This window comes from Lissotriton vulgaris, chromosome 3_2 (assembly GCF_964263255.1).
Source record: "Lissotriton vulgaris chromosome 3_2, aLisVul1.2, whole genome shotgun sequence".
Classification (NCBI taxonomy): Eukaryota; Metazoa; Chordata; class Amphibia; order Caudata; family Salamandridae; genus Lissotriton; species Lissotriton vulgaris.
The window spans coordinates 256,899,319-256,912,260 of record NC_141690.1 but is presented as its reverse complement, the minus strand read 5'-3'; positions in this window follow the sequence as shown (position 1 = coordinate 256,912,260).

Below are 12,942 nucleotides of genomic sequence, written 5' to 3'. Positions count from 1 at the left end.
AATTGTTGCGTCAAAACGCTCAACGCACAACCTTCTCTCTCGTGGACATATAGTGTAAACGGCTTACTGTAATCAGGAGTACCTAATACAGGAGCCTAACACAACGCATCACGCAATTCAGAAAAACTTTCCTGACAATCTTCAGTCCATGGCAAAGGAGTCGGAACATCCTTGCACGTGAGAGCCAACAATGGCTTCGCCAACAATGAAAAGTTTGGAATCCATTGTCTACAGTATGACGTGATACCTAGAAAGGCACGGACATCTCTCTGAGTTGTTGGCACAGTCATTCGAGCAAGCGCTGCAATTGTTTCTGGGGTCAACCTTCTTCCCTCCTTTGACAATAAGTGACCTAAATAGGTTACTTCTTGACAACAATACTGTAGCTTAGAAGGCTACACCTTGTGATGTAAGTCACATAAATGCTTTAACAACGATACTGTAGCAGTTTTACAAATTTGCTCAGTGTCGGCAGACACTAACAGATCATCAACTTACTGAATCAAGGCCGCACCAGCAGGTAACACAAATGCATCAAGTTGACTCTTAAGGGCTTGACTGTAGATCGATGGACTCTCACAGTAGCCCTGTGGTGCGCATTTAAACCTAAAACTGCGACCACCTAATGAGAAGCCGAATAGATCTCTGCTTTCCTCAGCAATCGGAATACTAAAGAAAGCATTCTTTAGGTCGATCACCGAAAACCAGGAGGCAGAGGCTGGAATCAGGGTCAGCAAAGCTGTAATGTCAGGCACCACTGGAAACTGTGGAATCACAATTTTATTCACTTCTCTTAAATCAATTACAAAACGGTACACAGGAGGCTTGGATGGGTCAGTTTGTTTCAAAATAGGTAACACAGGACTATTACACACATTTCCCCGAGTTTCTTCGATAACATCCTTTTCGATCAAGTCATAAATGATCGCTAGTAGCGCACGCTCGCCATCAAGAGAGATACGATACTGGGAGATACGTGGCAATCTCACATTTGATTTCAATTGGACTACATAAGGTGGTATGTCCAATAGGCCCACATCATTGGGACCTGTTGCCCATAAAGACTCAGGAAGGGAACTCAATTCCACCAGGAGCTTATCAATTGACAAATACATAGGAGAGATCACTCTCTGACCTAATGTAAGCTCCACTCCCGTAGGAGAGCAGTACAGAGTCGCATATAACCGCTTCAACAAATCCAGACCCAAAAGATTCTCACCACAACCAGTAGTTAAAATCAAAGGAGACTCTAGCTCACGTGGCCCGATCGTAAGGGACAAAGGGCTAGAAACTGGATTGCTAACCGGGGCGCCAGAGAATCCAACAGAAACGTTTGTTAAGCCAGACAAAGGTGCGCCAGGGAGTTTCGAATGCATGATGGAACTTTTTGCTGCACCAGTGTCCAACAGAAAAGGCTCAACTACGCCCGATGGGGCAACTGCGACGTAAGGCCCTCTCTGATCAACCGGAACTGATACGACTCCCTCTCTTTGTCTATGGCTGTCCTAATAATCGTTGTCTGCACCAATCTCATGCTCAACATAATAGTCATCCACATGATACTGTGCAGATCTACCAGACGATGTATTTCGCTGATCAAAACAATTGTTCGTATCCGATGAAGGAGCAGAACGCTCATTTTGATTTTGAGAGGTGCCACGACCTCTACCTCGGGAGGCTTGCTGATGACCACCACGACCTCCTCGGACCGAAACACCATTTGTTCGGTCACGTAAAACAGGGCAATTAAACTTAAGATGGCCCTCACCCCTACAATATGCACACTGATTATACCCAAGCATAGATCTGGATGCAGAGTAGTCAGAACGCGACTGCATCCTAGAAGACTGCGCCTGTGGTCGATACGGCACACGCTGCTGTTGCGAGTCGTTCTGATATGAGCGCGGAGGATACGCTTGCTGCAATAAAACCTTAGTTTTTAGCTCCTTCGTTTTTTTGTCTGCACGATCATTCTCCTCTTTTTCTCTATTCTCATAATATTGAGCCGTTGCTAATATTTGAGCTGTGGTTGAAACAGCCCATGCACTTTCAGAATTTTTCAATTTGTTGCATAATTCAGGCAACAGATTGAGCACGAACTTATCGACAAACAATCGCTGACCTCCCTCAGTGCTCATATCCTGACCACTATTGAAGGACTGGGTTATTTAAGACCCAGCGGTGCCAGGGGACAACACCTGAAACCTTCGTGGGTAACCTGTTCCGGCGTACAAATGACAGAGACACGGGACACTTCCTTCGGCGTCAAAGACTGCAGGGAACACAGAAGTCACGTGAAGTACACAGCATGTAAGTTCGCGGGATCTGATTCAATTTGCTACTGTGGGTCGCTCCTTTTTATACAGTTTTCTCTCATAGATTAACATGGTACACAAAGGTTTACAACTTGGTTCCCATCATTATTCCCAAGAGGGGTCGCTTTGATGCATTCAAGGTCCGGAACATAAGTACAGAAACACTCGGTGGTTCCCAACTGTAAAAACCCATCTTCCCACCATTAGTACATTCCAATCAGCAGTAAACAGATCGAAGGAGGAACAAGGACAGGTGCAGAGGAAGACAGAAATAGTGGGGAGATCGGAAAGGGTGTAAAAGGGGTGGTATCGGGAAACACGAGCTGCAGGCATCAAAGGGACGTGCCTAATGAGATGCACGGCTAAGACAATAGACCGGCACGGCAAGATGTGCTTCGAGCGGAGCCAGCTGTCTTACAGTATCATCCCCCTCATCATAAAGACACTTTCAAAGGAAACGTGTCTTCCGCAAGAGTCTTGGGAATCCCAGGGTCGCGAAGCGGACAGCGTCCGTTCGCTGGATACTTGAGGGCAAGAAACAAAATGGATGCCGTATCTAAGATGGAACCCGTGGGTACAGATAGAAACCCACGAAACAAATGAACGGTTTAGGTTAGCACAGCGAAACTGCGCACACCCACTAAACTCGTCATTTGCGGTTCATAGATATCAGACTCGACCATATTCGTGCGAGTCGGAAACATCACTTACGATCGTCACGGAACCTCAGACGCTCCTTTTGCCCTCATGTAGGCAAGCACTAGTCAGAATCATACTCGATATTCATCAGACCATCCAGATGTTGCTGCAACATAACTCTGTCCAACTGAGCTCCTTTGGTAACAGGCGGCTGTCTTATACACGCCGTAGCACAGAGGCCACATGAGGCAGGACCACACTGCACACAAAGGCAACACGTGAACAGAAACGCCACAACAACTCCAATGATCATCAGAATTTTCCAACCCCAAGTCGACATCAGGCCCCAAAACCACCCAAGTAACGTCCAATCCCCTACGTCCACGTGTATGGACTCAGAGATCTTATGCAACTTTGAGATGGCTTGATAGACAGTCGGAGCGTTATCTGGAATGAAAATACAGCAGCTCGAATGGATCACCTTGCATACTCCACCTCGATCTGCTAAAACAACGTCTAAAACCATCCGGTTTTGTAACGTCATGAGCCTATCCGCCTGAAGTTCTGTGGTGATATTACCAAGGGCACTGGCAGTGATATTAGCTGTCGATTCCACCACTCGAGTCAATTGTCTCAGGTTCCTACTATTAACCATAGGTCCCCAAAACGGAAGGAAGCCCTTGAAAAAGTCTCCTGCCTCTTGACCGGCAGTGTCCTCTACGCTAATCACGCCTCTCACAACTCTAGTCTTGTGATAATCTGCATCAACAGTGAACGTCGGAGGCAACAGATTTGCGATATAACATGAGCCCACAAGTCGGAGGGCAACCATGTATACGCACGATCATGGCAGACAAAATATGTACCCTTGGCAGCCAGAAACACAGGAAGAGAGCATCGGCAGGATATAAGTCTCGGAGCAAGCACTCTCTCCAAGGCGAGCTCTCGATCTTCGGCCACGACCTAGTAGACAGAAATTACCAAGGTGGGGTACGACCCATATCGGGGGCGAGCTTCTGAGCTGTTTTTCACCCACGAGCGCACTGTACTCAACCTTACACAGGACCCTATAGCTTGTACCTCTTCCTCTGGGATGAGCGACGGTTCATAGATATCCCTATGTAAATCATCTATCGCTATAGCCAAAGGCTTTTGGTACGAACCAGGACCAGAGTGGGAAGGATGTGGCTCTCGATTGGGGTAGGAATCTAGTGCACTTCGAAACATTGTTTGAAATGCTCGAGCAGAACCCTGGGAACTATACGGAAGGACCAGGTATGGAATTCCCTTATCCGTGGTATGTGGCATTAACCCACACACCCAACAATTAGTAGTGTTAACCACTAACTGGTGCTGATGAAGGAGCTGAATAAAGGAATTATTTCTGAATTCCGCACGTCTAGCCTGTTCGTGTTCAGGTAAGATATGAAAAGAATGAGGGGATACAGTGGAGGTAGGTTTAGGTTCAGAAGTAGGAGTAGGTATGGCAGAAGGTAGGAAGTACGGTATCATGTAGTACACCCCACCCGCCAATAACGAAGAAACAACTAGAAACAGAAGGAACACTTGAAACATAAAACATTTGGTACGAATGATCTGTTGCAGTTTAAATCTTTGCGCCTGAGCTTCTTCCAAATCCATCAGCTTTGAAAACGCCATCCCCTAAGACCGTCCGCAACGTATCTTGACGCACTTCGTTCTGTGTAGTAGTCAATCCCTAGGAGTTCCCAGGAACCGACGGTCTTTAACCTAGTGCCAAGACCTACTAACCAGAAGGAAGTACACGCGCGGCCCTACGGTACACCTGGATGCAAGGTATCTTATTCACAAATATGTACAAAGTCTCTCAGCTGTGGAAGCAAAAACACATATGTGGAAAAAACTCAATATTTACGAAAATAATCACAGTTATACGGGTGCTTAGACTGATCGTGGCAAATGGGATAATGTAGATGTCGAGGGACAGAAACGAAAATGTATTAGTCTTTGGTGTTAGATCGCAAAAAGTATCGGGTTTTTCCAGGACTTGTCTGTTCGTCAAACAATGGATCCGATGAGGGAACAGAGTTCTGTTGATCAGTCAATTGTTCAGATCTTGAGTCTTGTGATGACAAATGTTCAACAATGTCTTTCTGCTGCACTGAGGATTCTCCGACAGGCTGGGCGTCGCTAAAGGGTACAAAGGTCTGCAATCCTTCGGTTTCAGATGAAGCAATACCCTTCCTTACCCACGAGTCCGCCGGTAAAGGTATAGGTACCTTCTTAGTGTGGGTGGCGTGCACCCAGTTCTTACGGCCTTCCAAACGGACAGCAGTTCTCGTGGCAAGGAGGACTTGGAAGGGTCCGGTGAAACGGGGCTCAAGATTTCTTTTGCGAGCGAAGTTTCGCGTCACCACCCAGTCTCCGGGCTGGAGCTGGTGGCCTGGACCCTCCGTCTGCGTCGGCAGTGCTTCATAAACCTGTTGGTGAATTAACCTCAGTTTAGCAGTCAGATCATGAAGATAATCAATCAACATTGGGTACTCAAGATCAGAGAACACACTCGGTCTAGGGACCCCCCAAACATTCGCAGGATGGCCAAACACTATTTCATAGGGACTGAGCCCTACTCGGGAGTGTACGGTCGCCCTTGTTGACAACAGTGCTAAGGGCAAGGCGTCAGGCCACGAGAGACCAGTCGTAGCCTGAATCTTTGCTAGTTTGAGTTTAAGGGTGCCATTATACCCTTCAACCAAACCTGCTGACTGGGGATGATTGGCGCTATGGAATTTCTGATTAATTCCAAGGCCCTTACACACACTCTTCATCACACTCCCCACAAACTCACTTCCGTTATCAGACCATACGATCCGGGGCATTCCATACCGAGGAAAGTATTCCTTCAGTAGGATTTTCGCAGTGGACAGGGCAGTATTGTCTTTGAGAGGTTAGGCTTCAATCCATCGGGAGAATGCGCAAACCACAACTAAAACGTATTTCAGGTTATTGCATCGCTCCATATGGATGAAGTCTAGTTGAATCACCTCAAAAGGACATGATGGGGGAGCAAAATGGCAAGGAGGTGTAGGGGTTCCCTTACCAGGATTGTACAACATACATACCATGCAATTCTTAACCAATCTCTCAGCACATTTCGTGATACCATCATTCTTCCACACAGGGGACAACAATTTACAAATACCTTTCACACTAATATGTGCTAACCCGTGTGCCATCGTCACAACAGCCAGCACATACGCGTCTGGCAACATCCATCTCTTATGCTCCGACAAATCGATCCAACAACCATTCGCATCCAATTTTCCCATACTCTCTTTCCACTTCATCTTTTCAGTCTCAGTGGCCTCATTCTGTATCGCTTTCACACTCTGGATAGTATCCTCACACATACCAGTCTCTGTAGGCCACCTAACCGAACTCGTCACATACATTCTAGTGCTAAGGTTCCGGGCAGTCTCCTTAGCAGTCTCATCTGCAAACGCATTACCACGACCAACATCATCCGTCACCTTACGATGCGCACTACATTTAACAATCGCCACCTGCTTAGGCAACGTAAGTGCATCCAAAAGATCATTCACAAGCTGTCCATGCTGAATCTTCGTCCCATGCGACGTCATAAAACCTCTCTCTCTCCACAACCGTCCAAAGCTATGAGCGACGCCAAAGGCAAATTGGCTGTCGGTAAACACATTCACACGTTTCCCTTTCGACAACACACACGCTCTAGTTAAAGCGATCAGCTCTGCAGCTTGGGCAGAGTTCTGATTCAATCTCGCAGCTTCCACAACAGTATTTAAAGTTACCACAGCATACGCAGTCGTCACATCACCATTTGGCAATTTAAAACATGAACCATCCACATACAAAGTTCCATCGGGATCTTCCAAAGGAGTGTTTTTAAGGTCTACGCGACCTTTTGTTTCCTCCTCAGTCCTTAAGTAACAGTCATGAGCTGCTACTTCATCTGACTCCGTACTGATTGGCAATAAAGTCGCCGGGTTCAGGACATTACAACGTTTTATCTGAATATGACTTGCCAAAAGCGTCAACTCGTACCCAGACAACCTCGCACTCGTCAAGTGCTGGGTTTTCGTACGATTCAAGAGAGTGTCAACTGCATGCGGAACCATCACCATAAGCATATTATCCATGACCAATCCTGCTGATTGTCGGATGGACACCGCAGCTGCCGCTGTTGCTCTCAAACAACTCGGCAATGCTCTAGCTACCGGGTCCAAGGTCGAGGAAAAATATGCACATGGACGTTGCTTACCACCAAAAGGTTGCGTCAAGACACTCAACGCACAACCTTCCCTCTCGTGAACGTATAATGTAAACGGCTTGCTGTAGTCAGGAGTACCTAACACAGGAGCCGAACACAATGCGTCACGCAGTTCAGAAAAACTTTTCTGACATTCTTCCGTCCATGGTAAAGGAGTTGGAACATCTTTGCACGTAAGAGCCACCAATGGTTTCGCTAACAATGAAAAATTTGGAATCCACTGTCTACAGTATGACGTGATACCTAGAAAGGCACGCACATCTCTTTGGGTTGTTGGCACAGTCATTCGCGCAATCGCTGCAATTCTCTCTGGGGTCAACCGTCTTCCCTCCTTTGACAATAAGTGATCTAGATAGGTTACTTCTTGACAACAATATTGAAGTTTAGAAGGTGACACCTTGTGATGTAAGTCACAGAGATATTGCAACAACGACACCGTAGCAAGTTTGCAAATGTCCTGAGTATCTGCGGCCACCAATAAGTCGTCGACGTATTGGATTAAGGCTGCACCAGCCGGCAACACAAATGCATCTAGTTGGCCCTTTAAGGCTTGACTGTATATCGATGGACTCTCACAGTAGCCCTGAGGAGCACGTTTAAACCGGAAGCTACGACCACCAAGAGAGAAACCGAAAAGGTTCTGCTTTCTTCGGCAATCGGAATGCTAAAGAAGGCATTCTTCAGATCGATCACCGAAAACCAAGATGCAGAAGCTGGAATCAGAGTCAGTAGCGCCGTGATGTCAGGCACAACAGGGAACTGAGGAATCACAACTTTATTAACCTACCGCAAATCGATAACAAAACGATAAACAGGTGGTTTGGAAAGATCGGTACGTTTCAAGATAGGCAGTACAGGACTGTTGCACACGTTTCCCCGAGTCTCCTCGATAACATCTTTCTCGATCAAATCATAGATGATCGCCAACAGTGCTCGTTCACCGTCAAGAGAAATTTGATACTGGGGAATACGTGGCAGTCGCACATTAGATTTCAAGTGAACAACATAAGGGGAGATGTCAAGCAGGCCCACGTCATTGGGACCTGTTGCCCACAAAGATGCAGGAAGAGAACTCAATTCCGGTGGAAGCTTATCGAGAGACAAGTACATTGGAGAGACAACCCTCTCACCCAAAGTAAGCTTCACTCCCGCAGGAGAACAGTACAAAGTCGCATACAAACGTTTTAGCAAATCCAGGCCCAAAAGATTTTCACCACAACCAGTGGTCAAAATCAACGGAGCTTTCAGCTCACGAGGCCCGATTGTAAGTGACAAAGGGCACGAAACCGGATTGCTAACAGGGGCGCCGGAGAATCCAACGGAAACATTTGTTAAGCCAGACAAAGGTGCGTCAGGGAGTTTCGAATGCATTATAGAACTTTTCGCTGCACCAGTGTCCAACAGAAAAGGCTCAACGACGCCCGAGGTGGCAACTGCGACGTAAGGCCCTCTCTGATCTACCGGAACTGATACTACTCCCTCTCCTTGTCTATGGCTGTCCTAGTAATTACTGTCGTCAGTTCCCTGATCGACGTAATAATCATCTACATTGTACTGCGCAGATCGTCCTTGCGATGATCCACGTTGATCAAAACAATTATTGGAATTTGACGAATTATCTGAACGATCATTCTGAGCACCACGACCCCTACCACGTGATGTCTGCTGAGAACCACCACGACCTCCTCTAGATGAATTACCACTATTACGCTCATTTAGAACTGGACAGTTGAATTTTAAATGACCCTCCTGTCTACAATAGGCACACTGATTGTACCCTAACGATGATCTCTGCGATGAGGAATCATTTCGTGATTGCGACCTATTAGATTGCGACTGCGATCTATTACGTTGTGAATCATTCTGATTCGAACGCGGAGGATACGCCTGCTGCAACAACACTTTAGTTTTAAGCTCTTTCGTCTTTTTATCGGCGCGGTCATTCTCTTCTTTCTCCCTATTCTCATAATACTGTGCCGTGGCCAATATTTGAGCAGAAGTAGAGACAGCCCACGCACTCTCAGAATTTTTCAATTTGTTGCTCAAGTCGGGCAATAAGTTAGAAACAAATTTGTCCACGAACAACCGTTGACCACCCTCGGTACCCATATCCTGACCACTGTGATCGATGAATGCCTCCTCAAATCTCGTAAAGAAATCAGAGACACTCTCGTCCTTCTTCTGTTTGCAAGCTGACAACTTGTCCCAGTTCACCCTCATAGCTGGCATAAGCGTTTTCATTAGGGTAATGATTCTCTGAGGGAGAGCAGAAATAAGCTGTTCAGGCTTAGCCCCACCAATTTGTCGTGTATCTGCCGCAGTTAGAGCAGCCCTATCACCGCCTAATTCGTTTGCATGATCTTCCTGACGAATCTTGGCCCATACCGGTTGCGGTACGACATTACCAAACAGCATATCGATATCGGCGAGATTCATAATCGTAGCATCTATGAGCTGCGACAATTCCTTATAATACCCTGCAGGATTTTTGCGAGGGTCAGGCAAAGATTGTTTCACCTGCAAAACCTCTGATCGTTTCCATGGGAGATGTATCCATACTCTCTGGAAATGTGGCAGGATCGGCGGATTTTGAGCAGCATCACCCGCCATCCACACTGGTGGAACTTCGCGCATAGGATACTGACCGGACGCATCTAACGGTCTCTCAATATCCTCAACAAACAATGCTTGAGGCATCATAGAGGGGCGAAGAGCTAATAATTGCTCAACAGCACGTCGAACATTAGTACCTACTATCATTCCGCTCGAAAACTGGAGCTGTAGGTTGGTCAAAGCAGTTAATACATCGTCCGATGCATCAGCCGATATTTGGTCACGCAAGGTCTTGCACATTTCTTCAAAAACATATCTTTGTGTCGGTATATTGAATTGACCAAACATATTGACTACCGAACGTGGAGGATTCCTAAAGGGATGCAGCATCCATGCCATCGCCATATTATACAGCGCAGCACGTTCCCTATTACCGGGAAGCTGACTACGTCTTTGTGGACCGTCCGAACCAGCGGACTCAGGAATAGGTCCAAGAGAATTAACAAAGTTAGCAGCAACTAAAGGGGTACGACGTCGGGTAGATGGAGAAGTATACGATAGGGTATTAACAAGAGAAGAATCGGGAACAGAAGAAACAACAGGAGTAAGTAGAACAGGAGCAGTAGCGGGAGCAGGAGTATGAGGAAGTACAAGCGGAGGGGCAGTAGGAACAGAAGTAGGCAAAGGAGCAGGAACAGTCGGAGGAACAGGTTGAGGAGCAGGTACAAGAGCAGGTACCGGAGGAACCACAGGAGCTGCGGTACCCTGTGCGTACGGAGGTGGTGACTTCAGAAGATAGGACATTAAAGGATCCTCAACTAATTCCTCCTTCTTACCCGACTCCGTTGGCAAAGCGGGATAACATTTATCTATAGACATACGCTGAAGCCTATCAAAAACTTCCTTTTCCTTTTCCTCCTTATCACGCTGGAACTGTTCTGCTTTCTTTACAATGGCAGCAACACCATCTCTCTGATTACGTTTTGTCTGTCTGATCTCTTTCTGTCTGGCTTCTTTGCGCCATAACCAAAAGGCATCAAACATGGCCGGCCTTGACTTTTTCTTAAACAATTTAGCCTCAAGATTATCTAGAATCGGGGTCTCAAAACTACCATGAGGTGGCCAACTAAGGACACCATCTTTTTTGGTGTAGCGAATCCAATATTCATTAAAGGTAATTGGACCTAACCCATGCTTACTATACAATTCGTAAATCGGAGTTCCAACCGGAGGTATCGGACACGAGTCCTCCAGTCGGGAATCCGTACCACAACGTCTGAAACAACTGAACAAAGTACTGCGACCAGGCATCTTGCACACTAGCCGAGTTTCACAAACTTCAAGGGTTACGGGATTTACCAAGTCCCTGCAAAAAGCAAAAACCCTCGGTTTTTGGCGGCTGCAGTCGTCAAATATCACAACAAAGAACCAAGTACTAAGAACCACAAATGCAATGGAACCATGCAACAACTAAGCAACCACAACCAAGAACTCTGGGAGCGACCCACAAATACTTAACTCAAAGATCAATGGCGTCACCAGGAAGGCCCGTCAATCGTCTCGCTGTACCAAGGTCAACGCCAGGCGCCAAAACAGGTCTACAGTCAGGGCAGCAGTCCGTCGCAGCCGTCAAAAGGCGGGAATCTTCGCGGGAAAAGTCGTCGGGCCACTTGTTTCGACAACAGGATCGATGAAGCGGGGTGCACCTTCCCTCGGAGATTTCACACGAAGTTCCTCACGATCGTCGGGCTTGGACCGGTACCACTGATGCAGCCCCACGTTGGGCGCCAACTGAAGGACTGGGTTATTTAAGACCCAGCGGTGCCAGGGGACAACACCTGAAACCTTCGTGGGTAACCTGTTCCGGCGTACAAATGACAGAGACACGGGACACTTCCTTCGGCGTCAAAGACTCGAGGTTTATTTACTGCAGGGAACACAAAAGTCACGTGAAGTACACAGCATGTAAGTTCGCGGGATCTGATTCAATTTGCTACTGTGGGTCGCTCCTTTTTATACAGTTTTCTCCCATAGATTAACATGGTACACAAAGGTTTACAACTTGGTTCCCATCATTATCCCCAAGAGGGGTCGCTTTGATGCATTCAAGGTCCGGAACATAAGTACAGAAACACTCGGTGGTTCCCAACTGTAAAAACCCATCTTCCCACCATTAGTACATTCCAATCAGCAGTAAACAGATCGAAGGAGGAACAAGGACAGGTGCAGAGGAAGACAGAAATAGTGGGGAGATCGGAAAGGGTGTAAAAGGGGTGGTATCGGGAAACACGAGCTGCAGGCATCAAAGGGACGTGCCTAATGAGATGCACGGCTAAGACAATAGACCAGCACGGCAAGATGTGCTTCGAGCGGAGCCAGCTGCCTTACAGTATCATCCCCCTCATCATAAAGACACTTTCAAAGGAAACGTGTCTTCCGCAAGAGTCTTGGGAATCCCAGGGTCGCGAAGCGGACAGCGTCCGTTCGCTGGCTACTTGAGGGCAAGAAACAAAATGGATGCCGTATCTAAGATGGAACCCGTGGGTACAGATAGAAACCCACGAAACAAACGAACGGTTTAGGTTAGCACAGCGAAACTGCGCACACCCACTAAACTCGTCATTTGCGGTTCATAGATATCAGACTCGACCATATTCGTGCGAGTCGGAAACATCACTTACGATCGTCACGGAACCTCACTATGAATGATAAATGCCTCCTCAAATCTAGTAAAGAAATCGGAGACACTCTCGTCTTTCTTTTGTTTGCAAGCAGACAATTTATCCCAGTTCACCCTCATCGCTGGCATGAGTGTTTTCATGAGCGTAATGATTCTTTGGGGCAGATCCGTAATTAACTGTTCAGGCTTGGCCCCACCAACTTGCCGTCCGTCGGCCGCTACAATTGCAGCCCAAACACCACCTAACTCAGCTGCATGATTCTCTTGACGAATCTTCGCCCAGATCGGTTGCGGTACGACATTACCAAACAACATGTCGATTTCAGCAAGGTTCATAATAGAAGCATCCACGAGTTGGGATAACTCCTTGTAATAACCTGCTGGATTCTTCCGGGGGTCAGGCAAGGATTGTTTCACCTGCAAGACTTCTGATCACTTCCATGGGAGGTGTATCCAAACTCTCTGGAAGT